Source organism: Myotis brandtii, unplaced genomic scaffold (genome assembly GCF_000412655.1).
Source record: "Myotis brandtii unplaced genomic scaffold, ASM41265v1 scaffold48, whole genome shotgun sequence".
Taxonomy (NCBI): Eukaryota; Metazoa; Chordata; class Mammalia; order Chiroptera; family Vespertilionidae; genus Myotis; species Myotis brandtii.
The window spans coordinates 6287992-6305205 of NW_005368341.1; the positions used below are offsets into that span (position 1 = coordinate 6287992).

The 17214-nt window shown below is 41.7% G+C and overlaps 1 protein-coding gene across 5 annotated transcripts in view; it reads left to right on the plus strand.

Moving 5' to 3' along the window:
* The first annotated feature begins 6989 nt into the window (after nucleotides 1-6989).
* The window catches only part of SAMD9 (sterile alpha motif domain containing 9), a 34167-nt gene continuing 23942 nt past the window's right edge, over nucleotides 6990-17214 (plus strand). For 2 of the 5 annotated variants that reach the window (XM_014547648.1, XM_014547646.1), the window contains exons 1-4: nucleotides 6990-7343; nucleotides 11179-11257; nucleotides 14541-14671; nucleotides 15205-15282. The gene's annotated coding sequence lies outside the window, so the exon portion shown is untranslated. Of the gene's footprint in view, nucleotides 7344-11178; nucleotides 11258-11962; nucleotides 12114-14540; nucleotides 14672-15204; nucleotides 15283-17214 lie in introns of those variants that run through there. The other 3 variants (XM_014547647.1, XM_005876086.2, XM_014547645.1) reach the window with 3 other exon arrangements.

A 17214-nucleotide genomic window follows, 5' to 3' on the forward strand; every position in this document is an offset into this window, starting at 1 on the left:
GAAGGAAACTGGAGAGTCCTGGTGTTCAGGGTAAACCAAAGGGGCACGCCCACTTGGAATGATAACTGTAGGGCGCGGCTATAGGGTTAAGCCTCAGACTGACCTGTTGGCAAAGCCACAAACAAGTCACAGCTTAGAGGGCACAGTCCTCTTAGCATAATTAGGCTTGACCTTATGACGCTCCCTAGATCTTATCTGGGAAGCTAATGGGCTGAGGGAGATGTAGCAAGTGATGCCAAAACAAGTGAAACTCACAAGAACACTGTAACTATGGTGACCACTACCTTGTTTACCTCTGGCTATAAAATAAAGGCTCAGCTTGCCTCTGGATCTCTCTCTGTGGCCTCAGCTAGACCCGGTAAGATCCACCTACACCCAGCTTATTCTCTTTGTCTGTCATTTCTTCATCCATTGGCCACCCTCACTGAAGCTTGTGAACCCTTGGCTGAGCTGGCTCGGCACAGATAACTATACATGGAAGTTGCCTGAGAAATGAAAGCAATAAGCTACCTCCATCTGGCATCTGCTCCCAAACACTGGAAGAAACCAAACCCCAGGGTCTCAGGATATAGGAGCTGCTGCAGGCACATTCTTTCCCCTAACACAGTGATGGCGAACCTCTGACACACGAACTCATTTTTTTGGTTGATTTTTCTTTATTAAATGGCATTTAAATATATAAAATAAATATCAAAAATATAAATCTTTGTTTTACTATGGTTGCAAATATCAAAAAATTTCTCTATGTGACACGGCACCAGAGTTAAGTTAGGGTTTTTCAAAATGCTGACATGCCGAGCTCAAAAGGTTCGCCATCACTGCCCTAACAGATGGGAAATCCTATAACATGTAACGTCTCTTCTCTCACAACCTATACCTACAAACCACAGCTCCACATCCAGAATTCATTCCTAACATTATACCTGACGGTATCTAAAGGGCTTTTTCACACATATTCTCATCTTAATATGCTCTTAACAAGATCCCTGTCACCCTCACCTTATTAAACTGAGACAAAGAGAGATTAAACAACTTTTAGCCGAGATAACTAGACCAGTATATTATTGAGGACTTTTCAGATCTTTCCAGAACAATAAATCTTTTTTGCCTTAAAATGGATCTCTTGAGTCTGATGCATTTTTGTGTGGAATCCCATGACAGGAAATCACCGATTCCGTAATCACTCAGATGCAATTCACTCCAGAGGCACTCTAGGTAGGAAGACAAACACATATGCAGAGTGGCTGTCACCTCCAGTAAAGAGAAATTAGTCCCGGGTGGAAGGGGTCTGATATAAGAAACCTACCACTAAGTGCCTGGCTAGTATCCCTGAAAGATGGTGTCATACTGAGGGCTCAGCATTAGTCTATGCGATGGGTAGGTGGAGCAGGAGTTAGATCCTGCTTTGTGAGAGGAATTCTATACTACTGGGTACATGAATAGCCTCCAAACCTATCATATGGCTACTCCATCCAAGTGCCTATTGTGCAAGCACTGAGGTGGCTGAGAACAGAGTGGTTGACAGCTACATACCTGTTTGGTAGACAGGTTGGTTGTTCAGTGTCTTCTCTTCAGTAGATGTTCTCTGGTGGGCACAACGTAAGGTAAAAAGGTCTATAGAGTTTACAGTAACTCCCAAAGATCTCTCCATATTCCTCTTCCTCAAACTCCCTTGTTTCCAAGATTCCATTTTGCTTTTTCTAGGCCCCTGAGCAGCCAGCTTAGCCATTTGTCACTACTTAGGGGTCCACATACTTTAGGTAATTTCCCCCTTCATACAAATGAACGACCAACTGCACTTCCTATAACTCTGTTCACTGGAAAGATTTCCCTTCACTATTTTTTTTATCAAGGTTACTTTTGAGTGTGGCTGTGATGGGGCAACAGTCCATTTTTGGTTAGCATCAATATACTGAGTTGACCCATCTGTGAACCAAACCTTACTTTCTACCTGTTCTGTTAGCCATGAGGAATCACCATAATGCCATAAGGACTGTATATGAGACAAATGATGTGGCATTCTGAGTCACCTCTTTCTGTAATTGCTTGTGACCTCTGGACTTGCTCAGCTATGATCTGAATGCAGCATTCCACCTGTCGCACCGACTTGACTTTATGATTCATTAAATCTGATAATGTATAGATGTCAATGTGAAACTCTAGTCACATAATCACTTGATACCCCGTGGTGATGCAGTCAGTGTCTTCTAATGCTCTTTTCTAACAAGTAGTTGTTTGCCATAAAAATCCTATCATCGCTCCAGATTCTTGGGGAATCTGCCATGTGTCTCTCATCTCATGCCTTTCTAGGGACTCCATGATGAATACCTGGGATCTGCCGGGCCATATGGCTTGAATAGCAGAACAGCATGCACCACAGATTGGATCTTCTGCAGAGCTCCTTCTTCCTCTAGACTCCATAGAACATGAGATCCCTAAAAATGTCGCTGATGTGACAGACCCCTGAATTGGTGTGGTGTATCTTCTACTCTCTGGTGTGTTTGTCTTACTAAGGAATTCAGAGTGCTTGCCATTTCCTGTATACTAAGTCCAATTAGCATGATGTCATCCAATACAGTGGACAAGTATGATGTTCTGTGGCATATAAACATGATCCAGGTCCTTGCAGACTTCATTAAAAGACTTACTGTAGCCCTGCAGCAAATACATATGTAATGCTCTCCTCCCACTATAAAAAGCAAACTGTTTTTATTATTGTTAGTGATAGAGATTGAAAGGAATACACTAACCAGTAGCTGCATATCAAGTCCCAGAGGTTGTGTTGGTCAGTTGCAGTCAAGATACCGTATCTGGCAGAGCAGCTACAGTTGGGACTACCACTTAGTTAAGCTTATGGTAGTCCACCCCTGTATGCTTGATTCATCTACTTTTATAGGAACCATACAGATGATATGAATAAAGGTATTATGAGAACCATATCATATTTACCTGCTATGATATTGCAGGGCCTTCATCAAGAGAAAGGGCTCTAGATCTCTAAGTAGGGTTAGATCTCCAAAGTAGCTGAGGGAACATAATTTTCTAAGGTGGTCACTGACATCTGCTCTCCAGCTCTTGATCTTTTTAATTATGTGAGTTTGGTTATACTTGTCATACTTAGCATGGTTTTTGACTGCCTATGCATTTTATTCCTAGGAACACTATATTTCTACTAGTGGCCCAGTGCACACTGAAAGGAAATGAATTAGAAGAAATATTTAATATCACTATTTGCCCTTTCTTTATAATAGAAGTGTCAGAGATGAAAGAAAATTAGTAAAATAGATATGAAAATAATATATAAATTGACTAATAAACAATAACAACGTAACAATAACAACATGACATAACAAAGACATGATATAAAATAACAAAAATATGATATAAAAACAACATTGATAAAAACAATGACTGATAAATTGATTAAACTTATTCTAACACTGAGGCCAGTGTCAGATGGGAACAAATCAATTCTTGGAATCAGAACAACCTCTTCTTCCGCAGATCCTGTTAGTACTTCAGCTTTAATTATGTTAGGTTGAAACCTTATGATAATAAATCTAGTGCCATTACAAAGACCCCACCACAACCAAGGTACATGCCCTTGACTGGAATCGAACCTGGGACCCTTGAGTCCGCAGGTGGACGCTTTATCCACTGAGCCAAACTGGTTAGGGCTCAATTCTTGAAATCAGAACAATCTCTCCTCCGCAAATCCTGTTAATACTTCAGCTTCAATTATGTTAAATCACAATCTTTTAATAATAAATCTAGTAGTATTACAAAGACCCCATTTACTATTAAGATTTCTCAGTAGCATGATGATTGCACCTACTTTTGAAGCATAATAATCCCTACTTTGCTAAACTGCTGTTTGAAACTGCTGTTTGAAATTCTCTGCTATTTTTAGATAGTCCCTTGTTCTGTAAGTCAACTCTGTTATTTTAAACAACATATTTTTATTGATTTCAGAGAATAAGGGAGAGGAAGAGAGAGATAGAAACATCAATGATGAGAGAGTCATTGATCGGCTGCCTCCTGCTCGCCCTCTTCTGGGGATCAAGCCCACAACCCAGGCATGTGCCCTTGGCCGGAATCAAACCCGGGATCTTTCAGTCCGCAGGCTGATGCTCTATCCACTGAGCAAAACCAGCTAGGGCTCAACTCTGTTATTTTAGATGATCCCTTATTCTTTAAAATAACTTTGCTTTTTAGCTTGCTTGAATAATAGAGAAGATAAACTTAGCTACCTGACCTTGCAGGCTAGCCATCTAACGTGAGAGACTGATACTGATAATACTTTCATATTCTCATGCCAGGTGTTTGTTAGTTATGTGCTCAAGGTTAAAAGCTGCCTGCAAAAATAACTTACACAGAGCTCTTTGTAAAGTCTGCAGAAGATCCAGAAAAAAACTTATTTGGGAGACAAAGGGCTGGAAAGAGATAAAGAGGGAAAACTTCCTCCATAGTTTGCTCAGAATTTGAGAAGCAATATTCCTCTGAGCCCACCAGCTTAATAAAAGACTCCAAATTAATTGGCTCATAAGGCATCTTCTGTTAAGTTCGCTGATATACATTATAACACCTTCAATTCTAATTTATGACATGGCATTTCCGAAGGAGTAATCCTTTCAAGAAATTCAATGGGAAAATTTTCCTTTTTGGCATTATCCATTGAATCTAGTATTGTTGATTACCCTGTCATCTCTGAGTATCAATGCAATATCTGTTCCCAGCCTTTTTCACCATGTGGGAAAAGAATAGGATACGTCATTGCACCTAACGTAGGAAACAGGATACTGATTTGTTTCATTTTAGTGGCATTCAGATTATTGGGATCTGGTTTACAGTGAATGAGCAAGACCCTTTCAAAAGGAGGTCCCCATCTTTGTTTCTGAATATGACGGCAACTTCAGTTACATGAAGAAAATTATATCTACCTAGATCACTATTACGATCATATTTAATTGCTACTGTTACTTCCGTGCAATGCCACCACTTTCTTTCAGCTTCAGAATGTCAACAAAAACAACCAAATTCAAGATCGACAATGACAGATCGAAACACACATGTGCAATTGGCGCCAGTGAGAGCTTTATATGTATCGCACATGGGCGAGTCAACTTAGCCTTTTATAGATATAGAACAAACTTGTTTAATTAGACCTGCTTCTGATGTAGCTAAACTTTTACCAGTCCAGTGAAGCACCCCAACTTCTCTTTCAGGTAATTGTCAGCAACACAGCAGTAAATATCAACACGAAGTACATTATCATTGTAGATCATGCAGGGAGAACAAAGGGTAAAATATTTAACTGTAGCATTGTGTGCAGTGAGAAAACCTGAAGTCATTTTCAAGGTCCACCATTTCTTACTTCTTTTCAGGTGGGTCAAGTTTCTAAGCTTTCTAAATCTCTGTTTTCTGGCTAATGAAAAGAAAATAGGATTCCACTGAGTCTCCTATCTACCTACTCCACGACTTCTATGAGGATCAAATGAGATGAGGCATGGGAAAACGCTTCACAGACATTTGGTTACAGTGTTAAAGTGTTTCTACCTAAGGCTAGTAATTGCTAGGGAGAGGAAGTCAGGTGTTACTACTTGAAGTCATTACCCTGAGGGTTGGACACTTAGCTTCTTAGCCTTTTATCTGGAAGTTACCTACTTTGAAAACCATGAGTTCACACTGATATCTCCAATTGTAGTAGCATACCATAAGTTACTCTCTTTCCATATTTATAACCCACTTCTCTAATAAAGAAATCAGCTTTAGCCCTACCTGGTTTGGCTCAGTGGAGAGAGTGTTGGCCTGTGGACTGAAGCGTCCCCGGCTCAATTCTGGTCAAGGGCAGGACCTTGGTTGCAGGCTTCTTCCTGGCTCGGGCCCTGGTCGGGGCACACAACCAATCGATGTGTTTCTCTCACATCCATATTTCTCTCTGTCTTTCCCTCTCTCTTCCACTCTCTCTAAAAATCAATGGAAAAATATCCTCAGGTGAGGATTACAAAAAAATAAATCAGTTTTAAATATAATTCCTTATTTGATTAATTCCTATGTAATCAGCCTCCCACCTCAATGCTGCCATTCCCTGCCGATGCAGATGCCACCCTCTCCTCCTCCAGCTCTGATGGCCTTACTGGTCCCCTCAGCTTGACTAAACTTTGTACAGGCTTCTTCCTAGCCATAGGCACGGTTGCAGTGTCTCCCAAATGCCTCCCGTTTCTTTAGAAAATCTGTAATTGCAAATTCTTTCTCTGCCTCTTTAAAATGTATGTAAATATTCTCCCAGCCTGTTGCCAGTTTTACAACCCAGGATTGTCTTTCTCAAGCACCAGGGAACCATGTCTTTGAAATGTAGACATCAAAAAAAGATAGCACCCCTGCCTCCCAGTCTCTGTGGGAAAGTGGAAGCCTAACTTAGATGGGTGTCAACTAGCAAACCCAGAGGGCCTACACACAGAGAAAAACATCTGCAAACTCAGGAGTTACTCAATGTGCTCCACACAGCCCATTGACCAACCTTTCCCCTGTAGTTCCATATTTTTCCATTAGCTCACCCCATAGCTTAAAAACCTTCATACCTTTTGCTTTCTTCAGTTGAGTTCAGTCTCCCTCCCCTGCTAGTGCCATTGTCTTGAATAAAGTTTTCCTGGCCTCTTTAACTTTGTCCAGTACAATTTTTGTATCGACACTCTTCATTTCAGACTACTCTCCCAGAGGGACACCTTCTTATTCTGCCTGGACTCTGATATCCCACACCAGGCCAGCCCTCCATGTAGACACTGTTATAGTAATAAGTTTAGTTAGTATAAGTTAGCATAAGCAAACTCCATTTTGTATTAGTATAGGTTAGCATAAGCAAGCTCCATTTTGTATTAGAGTGAATTTTAACTTTACTTAGAAGTGAAACTTAACTTGTGTGTGTTACCCTGATAAGTACTTTGTAGCCCCCTGTGTGTGTGACCCTGATAAGTACTTTGTAGCTCCCTGTGTGTGCACTCCTCATAAGTACCTTGTAACCCCCTGCGTGTGTATCCCGATAAGTCCAGAAGGCACCACCGGAGCACACTGATATGAGACACTGAAGAAGCCCATCCATCGGGTATAAAAAAAGGACCCTCACACCAGCAGCCAGACGCCTGTCTGCCCTCCACAGACGAGACGTCCTCCTTACCCCTGGAACTTCTGCCACTCCTGCTCTGCCCTGAGCCCAGATTGTTAGAGGCCTCTCTTCGTGTCAAGAGACTGAGCACCTGCAGCTGCGTATCTGACGACCTCCGTGTGTCTCTGTCAGCGAGTGTCTCCGGGTGGCCTGCCAAGGACTGAAACCCATCAGCTCTCTGGTAAATAAACCTGTGTGATTCTTGCACTCTGTTTGTCTCCTGTGTCTCCTCTCTTCTTAGTTTTGGTTTAAGCTCAGCCTAAATAAGAAAGTACCCTTTGACGTCTGTATTGGTATATCCAAATGAGGCGAACTGGGTCACCTGTGCATACGTTCCCATAGAGGTGGAACAGACACCTTGCACATGGTGCTTGAGCTCTGACACCCCATACCAGGTTTCCCCCTCCTCACCTTCCTCAGGCTCTGATTCTCCACACTGGTCACCCCTGCAAGGTGGATACTATTTTCACACTGTCCAGCTTCTGACTCCCCACCTGAGACCACCCCTCTGAAGAGCCACCATCGTGGGCCCTGTTCTGGGCCACTTAGACTCCCCCTCCCTTCCACCAGATACCTACCATATAGTGGTTTTTAGGATTGAGTTGTTTGAAAAATGGAAGAAAAGGAAAAGGAAGGTAAGAAAGGAGAAGAGGAAGAGAGTTCATTTATTTTATTCCAAATGTTCTTGCCCTGGCAATGCTTAGAGATATTTTAAAAATTAATGATGCTTGCCCTGGCTGGTGTAGCTCAGTGGTTAGAGTGCCAGCCCCAGGACTGAAGCGTCAGGGGTTAGATTCCTGGTGAAGGGCATGTACTTGTGTTGCAGGTTCCTTCCATCCCTGGCCCTGTCAAAGCACGTGCGGGAGGTAACCAATCAATGTGCCTCTCTTACATGGATGTTTCTCTCTATCTCTCTCCCGCCCCCCACCCCACTCTCTCTAAAAATCAATGGAAAGAATGTTCTCCGGTGAGGATTAAAACATAAATAAATAAATCACTGATGCTTGGTCCTTTTCCTAGAGATATATGCCTGTCTACTAGAGGTCCTATGCATGTGCTTCTTTGAGAATTCCCCAGATGATAAGTGGAGTCTGGGTTGAGAGCCACTTCTTTTTCTTTCTTTTTTTTTTAAATCTCACCTGAGGATATATTTTTTTTCCCCATTGTTTTCAGAGAGAGAGTGGAAGAGAGGGAAGGTGGGAGGGAGAGAGAGAAACATGGATGTAAGAGAGACACATCAACTCCTTGCCTCCTGCAGGTGCCCAACTAAAAGCGGGGAGTGAACTTGCAACCAGGTACCTGCCCTTTGGTGCCCGGCTGATGCTCTAACCACTGAGAAATACCAGCCAGGGCGAGAGTCACTTCTTATTAGGGACAAATTAAGAGTGGAATGTAGGGGTGCAGGTGAGTTTGAAGACCTGGAGAATGGAGCATGTGAGAAAGCCCATTTGAGGGTTTCAATTTTGTCCTTTAGGTAGAAAGAAATGTCATCAGGTGAGAGTGATGGTGGTCAAAATGTTAGAGGGGTGGGAAGCAAAGAATTATGAATATACTTATTCAGAGAGGGAGACAAAACTTAATAAAGAACTGTAGATTCCTGGGCAGTATACATTGCCTATTTGAAGTTATACGGTAAGCTTCAGCATCTGTTAAAGTTTCTAAATATTAAATTTATATATTTGTAAATGTATGTATAGAAAAAATGAAAGAAACTAAATAATGGAAAATGGAGATCGTGCTTGGATACTCTGGTTTTCTTCCCCCTTCTTTGTATATTCTGTATATCTTAAGTTTGAATGAACTCATATTCATAATGGAAAAAATGTTTTACTTTTCAAAAGATAATGAAATAAATGGTGATTCAGCACACACACAAGACTTTAGGGGCACTATATTAGTTTGCTAGGGCTAACGAGCCACAGACTGGGCGGGTTAAAAATCAGAAATGTACTATTTCCTCACAATTCTAGAGGCCAGAAGTCTGAGATGAAGGTGAGGCAGGGTTGTTTCTTCGGAAGCCTCTCTCTCCTTGGCTTACAGATTAGATATCACTCCTGTGTCCTCACCTGGTCTTTCTGCCTGCGTGTCCTAGTCTCTTCTTACAAGGACACCAATCATATGGATACAGAATTTTTGGACTGGAACCTGGATTCTTTGTCCACCAGAATTGAAGAATGAATCCACGGACAGAAAGTGGTATAGCAAAGGTGGAGATTTATTGAAGAACAAGTACAGACTCCCACATGGGGAGAGGGAAAGAGTCCCACAGAATGGACTCCCAAATAGGGAGGGGGAAAGAGTCCTGCTGAGTTCCTCTTCCCTATGGCTTACGAAGGCTGCAGATCCTGGTGCCTTGATGTCCCCTCTTATATGGATGTTTCTCTGTTTCTTTCTTTCTTTCTCTTTCTTTCTCTCTCTCTCTCTCTCTCTCTCCCCTCCCATGCCATCTGCTTCCCTCCCTCTCTTCCACTCTCTCTAAAAATCAATGGAAAGAATGTTCTCCGGTGAGGATTAAAACATAAATAAATAAATCACTGAAGCTTGGTCCTTTTCCTAGAGATATATGCCTGTCTACTAGAGGTCCTATGCATATGCTTCTTTGAAAATTCCCCAGATGATGTTAAGTGGAGTCTGGGTTGAAAGCCACTTCTTTTTCTTTTTTGAATATTGGCCACTATTCCCTTAGACTGGTTACTATAGTAACTCCTGGGTTCAAAGGTCGAACCTCACCTGGGACATGTAAGGTTCTCTCGCCCCCCACCTCCTCCTTCCTTATCGTTTTCCGATTACCTTTGGGCTTTCTTCCTCTCCTTCTGGATGAAAGGCCTCCTTATCTTTATTTTGTAAATACAGACCTTTTCCTGTTCCCAGCTCTCCCATTCTATGGAAGTATACCATCTGCTGCTCTGCAGCTCTGTGCTTCCTTCATGGTCCCCTTAATTTACAAAATTTCTAAAATTTCCTAAACCTGTCCTATCTTACCCCTAAAATTCCTGTTTCAATATTGGATTAGGATCCACCCTAATAATCTCACTTTACCTAAATTAAAGACCCTATCTCCAAATACAATCATATGCTGAGGTACAAAGGATTAGGACTTCAATATGAGTTTTGAGGAACACAATTCACCCCAAGACAGATACTCAGATTATACTGAGATTTGAATTTTCTCTTGGTATTTCTGTTTTCTTTTTTCTGCAGCTTCCCCCACCCTCACCCCCCACCCCCACGGAGCCTGTTTCTTATTCTTATGACTTAAAATTCTGTCTGGTGAATAGTGAAAGGGCGAGGGCTATGCCCTCCATCTTGCCCCAGGGTAAGGGCTACGCCCTCCATCTTACCCTGGATCCTCCATTTTTGGGCAGCCATGTGCTCGGCAAGGAGCTTCTCCCCGGAAGCCCAAGCCTCTGCTAGCCACACCCAGGATTTCCTTAAACTAACCAATAACAATCAAGGGAAGTGCGCGCCATAGATATGACCACATCCTGTGTAACAAGACACCGACTTTCGCCTGGCCAATCGGCAGGGCCCACAGTCCTTTCTCCTCCCCTTACTCCAACCCCCTATAAAACCCCTCTTTGCACAGGGCTAGCTCTCTCTGCCGCTTGCTGCTGTGTCGGTGAGTGTGGTCGGGGAGCCAAGCTAGCTCGAATAAAGACTCTTTGCTTTTGCATCGGACTCGGCTGGCTCCCTGGTGGTCTTTTGGGGATCCTGAAATCTGGGCATAACAAATAGTAGTTTCTAAGCAATTGTTCCAATTCATTGAGAATTTTTGCCATGTCATTTAAAAATATTTAATATTCTTCAAAACCCAAACAAATACGTTCTCAAGCAAAACTGAAACTGCCGGCAGTCCTGTTTCCTCTTTTGCTCCTTTCCTCATTCTGCCTCCACCCTGCATCTGTCACGTCCTCAGGAAGAGGCATAGCACTGGGAGACCAGAAAACGTCACCTCTTGGGCTTAATTTCGTTGTTGTTTTTTTTTAAAAAGATCCTCACAATTATATGTCTCCTAGTCATCAGAAGAGGAGTAAGAAAACAAAGGTTGAAAGCAACTGTTTCTTATATAAAAAGGAAGTTTTCAGGAAAATCCTGGTAAGTTGTTGATTCAAACTTTATTTTATGCTTATGAAGGGACAGCTTTAAAAAAAAAACACAACAACTCCAGCTGTACTTTTTATATAAACACGTGTGTTTATACTTGTAAAAATACTGAAATTGATTGTAAATATGAATGGACAAAATACACATTGATATATTTAATTGTTAATTCTCACAGGAAGATATTTTTCCATTGATTTTTAGAGAGTGGAAGGGGGGGGGGAGAGGGAGAAAAAGAAAGAGAGAGGGAGAAAGAGAGACCAACAGACAGACGTGGATTGGTTGCCTCCTGAATGAGCCCTGGCAGGGATGGGGATTGAACCTGCCACCCGGGTATGTGTCTTTGACCCAGAATTGAGCCCACGATCCTTCTATGTGCAGGCTAATGTTCTAATCACTGAGTCACACCAGCTAGGGCTGAGGCTAACTTTTTAAGTGTACTTCGGGTGATGAGTGTGTTCCTGGTTGTGCAGGGAGCGGGAAAGAAGAATTGGAGAAACAATGTAAAGAAGTTCAGAAATTTGAGCATAAAAGAATGTAAAGCAACCAGGGGTTACATGAAATTATGCAAAATTCTGTCTTCAGTAACTTAAATGTTCTTAAAAGTTTTATATTCGATAAGCTGCAGAAGCTATTTTTCTATGGAAGTGTTTCCTTCAAATCCATCTCATGCAGGAATCTGGTTAAAAACAACTTCAGGAAATGAAACTTAACTTGTTTGCGGCAGTTTCTCTGCAGTCCTGGGAGAGAGCCAGGCCTTCCAAGTGTCCTTCCCCTACCAATTCAGAGTCCTGCAGAGCAGAACGCCTCAGCGCATAGCTATCTGGGGGCTACTGAGGACCCCCCTGAGGTGAGGGTGGGTGGGTACCAGCACTTGTCCCTAAGAGCTCTGCTAACTTGGTACTTATCCTGTAATACTAAAGAGAGACAACTAACCACTCGAGAATGGCATCCTGTTGCTGCTTTGCCAGTAATTAATGTTACTACTACTACTGCTACTAAGATTTATGTTCATGATTGTTTCAAAGCAGGAGGCTGAGGGCTCCTGGAAAACCATGAGTTATGTCAAGTCATTGGCAATATTTTTCCACACCAGTCATAGTAATTTTTATTTTTACTTCGGTCCAACACTATTTATGCAGATTCTCTTAAAGTTGACAAATTATTGGAAAAGCATTATTAAATATAATAGCTTCAAATTATTATATGTTCACAACTGTTACCATGTGTGGGGGAAGGAAGTTGAGAAACTTTTGACATTATTATCAGTCCAAGGCCGTTATTAAAGAGTTGAGTATATTATATTGAGATTTTTCCTTGTAACAGAAAGAAAGCTCCATATTTGGAGGAATGAATGTCAGTGACCTTATTAGAGAAGAGGATTTCTATCTCCCTGGTATCTATTAGCAGAATCTGATTAACAGGAAGTGAAATGACACTGTCACCTATCAGATGGCACCAAGTTCCCCTTGTAGCGTCCCCTACATTAGATGTAGCACACAATGAGCCACTAGCTGTGTACAAGCCAAAGAGCTATAAGAAAAAGGGACGGACTACAGTGGAAATTTCCTGATGTGCTGCTTCATTTGAGCCCCAGTTGAATATTGTAATAATCACTGGCTAACCCACAGAGAAAATCTGGACTCTGCCCTCTCAATTTTTAGGATATTCAGAGAGAGGGTGGATGGTTAAATCACTGAAAGAGGACTCTAAGGGAAGGTAGTGCATCATCAGACCTGAGGAGTGAGCCTGCGGAAAGGGGAAAGCCCTCCCCAAGATCAGTTCCCGGAGCAGGGGCAGCAGATGAAAACAGCAGAGGTGCTGAGGCTGTGACACAGGGCACCTAGAGCAGGAAGGGGCCTCTTCTGGGGAAAACAGGTATGAGTCATGCATGGCCTCATGTAGGGACATAACAGAAAACTGATATGGACATGAGAAGGACTGCAGGAGAAATGTTTATTAATGTTCCTTTCCTTTTGATAAAACTTCCTTTTCATTCTGTGTTACCAGATGATTGAAGTTAGAGTTAGTTCTGGCCTAAGGGGTAGCACAGAAGAGATTTCTTCAGATTTTTGTCTGGAATTTAAGCCAAATGAAATAAGTGCCCTAGTCCTTTGACTTACAGACATTGCAAACTCAGGGGTTTCCAAAAATTTATTATTTTTAACTACTCTAAGAAACTATGTTATTCACTCAACAAATTTTAGTTAAGAAGCTTACTATGTGCTAGGCACTGTAAAATAGTGAACAAGATGTACAAAAGCTCTTGTTCTCATAAAGCTCACAGAATAACGAGCGAGACAGAAAATAGTTAAAAACATGTGGAATATTTGCTTGTGATTAGTCCTAAGTAGATCTTTTTAAAGCCGAAAGAGGAAGAGGAAATGTTGGAAGATGATTTACAGTTTTCTGTAGGCTGGCCAAGCATTGCCTCAGTGAGAAGGTGTCATTTGATAAAAAACCTGAGGGATGCGTGGTGGCCGTGAGCTGTGCAAGTGTCTAAGGACATTCTAGGGGGAGGAAACAAGTGAGGTTCCCAAAGCAGGAGCAGGCACTGCCTGTGTTAAGCAACAAGGAAATCAGGGGGCTGGACCAGATATATAGAGAGAAATAAAAGAAAGAAGGAGTAACAGGATGCCAGGTTATGTAAGGCACCTGTTAGTTCATAATGAGCTCGGCTTCACTCTGAGTCAAATGCAAAGCCATTGGGAGGGATTGAACAGAATGTTGGTCTGTTATTTACATTTGAACAGACTCGCTCAGGCTGCTATTTTGAGCTGTTCCCAAAGGGATCAATAAAAGCAAGAGAGAAACTAGTGAGGGTGCAACTCCCCTAACCCAGGAAGAGAAGATGGGGGCTTGGACCGGGTGGCAGCAGTGAGGTGGTGGTCAGTGGTCAGATGCTGGGCAGGTTTTGAAGATACAGCTTATAGGATTTGCTCCACATTGAACGTAGAATGTAGAAGAAGAGAAAGAAAGAAAGAATGCCCGCAACATTTTTGTGATTGCTTATTGATTTTATTAAAAATATTTAATATAGAAGAGATGTGCTAGGTGAAGGATGTTCCTTTCACTGCTCTTTCCAATCTTATGTATGTTTGAAAAATTTCAAAGTAGAAAGTTTAGAGGAAAAGATGTCCCATAAACAATTCCTAAGCAACAGTCCAACCACTTGCATTTTAATTTGCTGAGTCATAATTTTTTTTGATGTAACAGATTCTCAACATATATGTCTCAGGACTAGGTCTGTTCTGACTACATCTCTACTTCCTTGTAGGTGCTTTCCGGAACATGACTCTTGCAAACTCAAGAAAAGGCAACGAATCTAACAGCTCTGGATCAAAGAACTTCATGAAGACTTATTTCAAGTTGCCGATATAAAAAGTGGAAGTTTTCAGTGAAGCCCTGGTATGGGTTTTAAAGATATATTTCATCAACTTTCTTTAAAGGCCATATTTTAAAACTAATTCTAAAAACTAATCAGGACTATGAAAATGAATATACTTTCAAGTGTACATAAGCTGTTTCTAACAAAACAATTCTGAAAGGATGAGAAAGCTCACCGCTTTCATATACATGTTGCTAGATGTAACTTACACTGACTGCAGGGTTCTTTTAAATTGAAACATTCCCACAAAGAGAGTGTAGAGTGTTTCTGGAGGTGGACAGCTCTGGTGATGAGGCTCCAAGAGCAAAGTAAAATATAGATCAGAAGATCAGGAATGGAGTAGAAAATTGTAGCCAAGAGCAGCTATGCCAAACTCTGTCCTATATAACTCAAGATGATATTAAAAAGTTTACATCTAGTTAAAGATTAAACCCTCCAAAGTTTAATTATTTTACTTAAGGATTTCCTTCATAACTAGCTTGTACAGAGACTATGCATAGAAATACATAATTTTACAGTGCACTTTGTAAAATGAAACTAACTTGCTTTGCAGTTTCATTTCTGAAGAACATCAGAGCAGGGCGTGGGCCTGCTGGAGACCAACCAAGATTGCAAAAATTCCTTCCTGGAAGTAAGAACATGCTAGCGCCCAGCCTCTTAGAGATAGGGCTGGGCCCCAGTGCTTGCCCAGCTGGTTTGATCCTTTCTGATCACCTGCCCCACCCCACTCCTCGCCCAAGAGAAAATGTAAATCCTTGGGAAATAGATCCTGAAATTAAGTACGCATAAGGAGAACTCTGGGGTTCAAAATATTCCCAAAACAGAATAAAGGAGATAAGGTGGAGGTCTTCTCCCCAGCTCCAACCAGAACAACACCTTCACCCATTTGAAAAAGCAGAACAAAAACTATAACCAAGACAACTTTCTGCTCTGGGACAATTCCCCTGCACCATGAATGGGAAAACAAGTTGGTTGAAAGGAGACACATTTAATCACGAATTTATTTTCCTGATCACAACTTCCCCCTCCCTTTACTTTATCTTTTTTTTCTTTTTATTTTCTTTTTTTTATTGCTTAAAGTATTACAAAGGGTATTACATATGTGTCCTTTTTTTTTCCCCCACCCTTGACAATCCCCTGGCCTCTCCTACCCCCAGTGTCTTATGTCCATTGGTTATGCTCATATGCATGCATACAAGTCCTTCGGTTGATCTCTTACCTGGAGACACATTTAATCATGAATTTATTTTCCTGATCAAAACTTCCCCCTCCCTTTACTTTATTTTTAAAATATATTTGTATTGATTTCAGAGAGGAAGGGAGAGGGAGAGAGAGAAACATCAATGATGAGAAAGAATCATCAACCAGCTGCCTCCTGCAGGCCCCACACTGGGGATCAAGCCTGCAATCCAGGTATGTGCCCTGACTGGGAATGGAACCATGACCTCCTGGTTCATAAATCAATGCTCAATCACTGAGCCATGCTGGCCAGGCTGTTCCCCCATTATTTACACTAAGTAGCTTCTTGACAAATATAAAGGTCCCTCTTTTTTAAAAAACATGTCAATACTTGAGGATATAAATCCAATCAAATAATGTTCACAAAAGGACTTTGTAAGCCTAGGACAGTGAAGTTTACTAAAGTTTTGTATAAATATTAGTGGCCCGGTGCATGGATTCATGCACATTGAAAGGAAATTAATTAGAAGAAAGATTCGTGGGGTAATTATGTTACTGCAAAAAATTACACATCAAAATAGTATATATAATATCCTATATAATAAAAGGCAAATATACAAATCAACAGAACCATGGAACCACCCGACGCTATGAGGCACACTGACCACCAGGGGGCATACGATCAACTCAGGAGCTGTCCCCTGGTGGTCAGTGCGCTCCCACAGGGGGAGTGCTGCTCAGGCTGGTGAGCACAGCGGCGGTGGCGGGAGCCTCTCCCACCTCTGCAGCAGTGCTAAGGATGTCCGACTGACAGCTTAGGCCGTCTGACTGACAGCTTAGGCCAGCTCCCCGCAGGAAGCGGGCCTAAGCAGTCAGTCAGACATCCCCCGAGGGCTCCCAGACTGCACGAGAGCTGAAGGACCCCCCCACGAGTGCATGAATTTCATGCACCAGGCCACTAGTAGTATTATAAAATTAAAACACATGTGCAATTGGCGCCAGCAAGAGTTATATATGTATCATGCATGCGCGAGTCAATGTTTATTTTTAAATTGCCAGTGGGCATCATATGTACGGCTGGTCAGTAGGTTGGTCAGAGAGATGGATGGTCGGTCACCTAGCCTTTTATATATATAGATTAACAAGTCATCACCCTAAACTAGGTTGAAGACACTGAATATGCCAAGGAATTATGTCAAAGCATTATTAAAACCTTTTTGCCCAAATCATTTTCACCTTGAATTAAATACATGGCTCCAGCCAAATATGGATCTTAGACCATATAAGATGCTCAAAATTGACAGAGTGACAAATTCATGTGAAAGCATTACCAAATATATAATAGCTTCAAATAATTATATATATTCTCAGCTCCTGTCAAGGG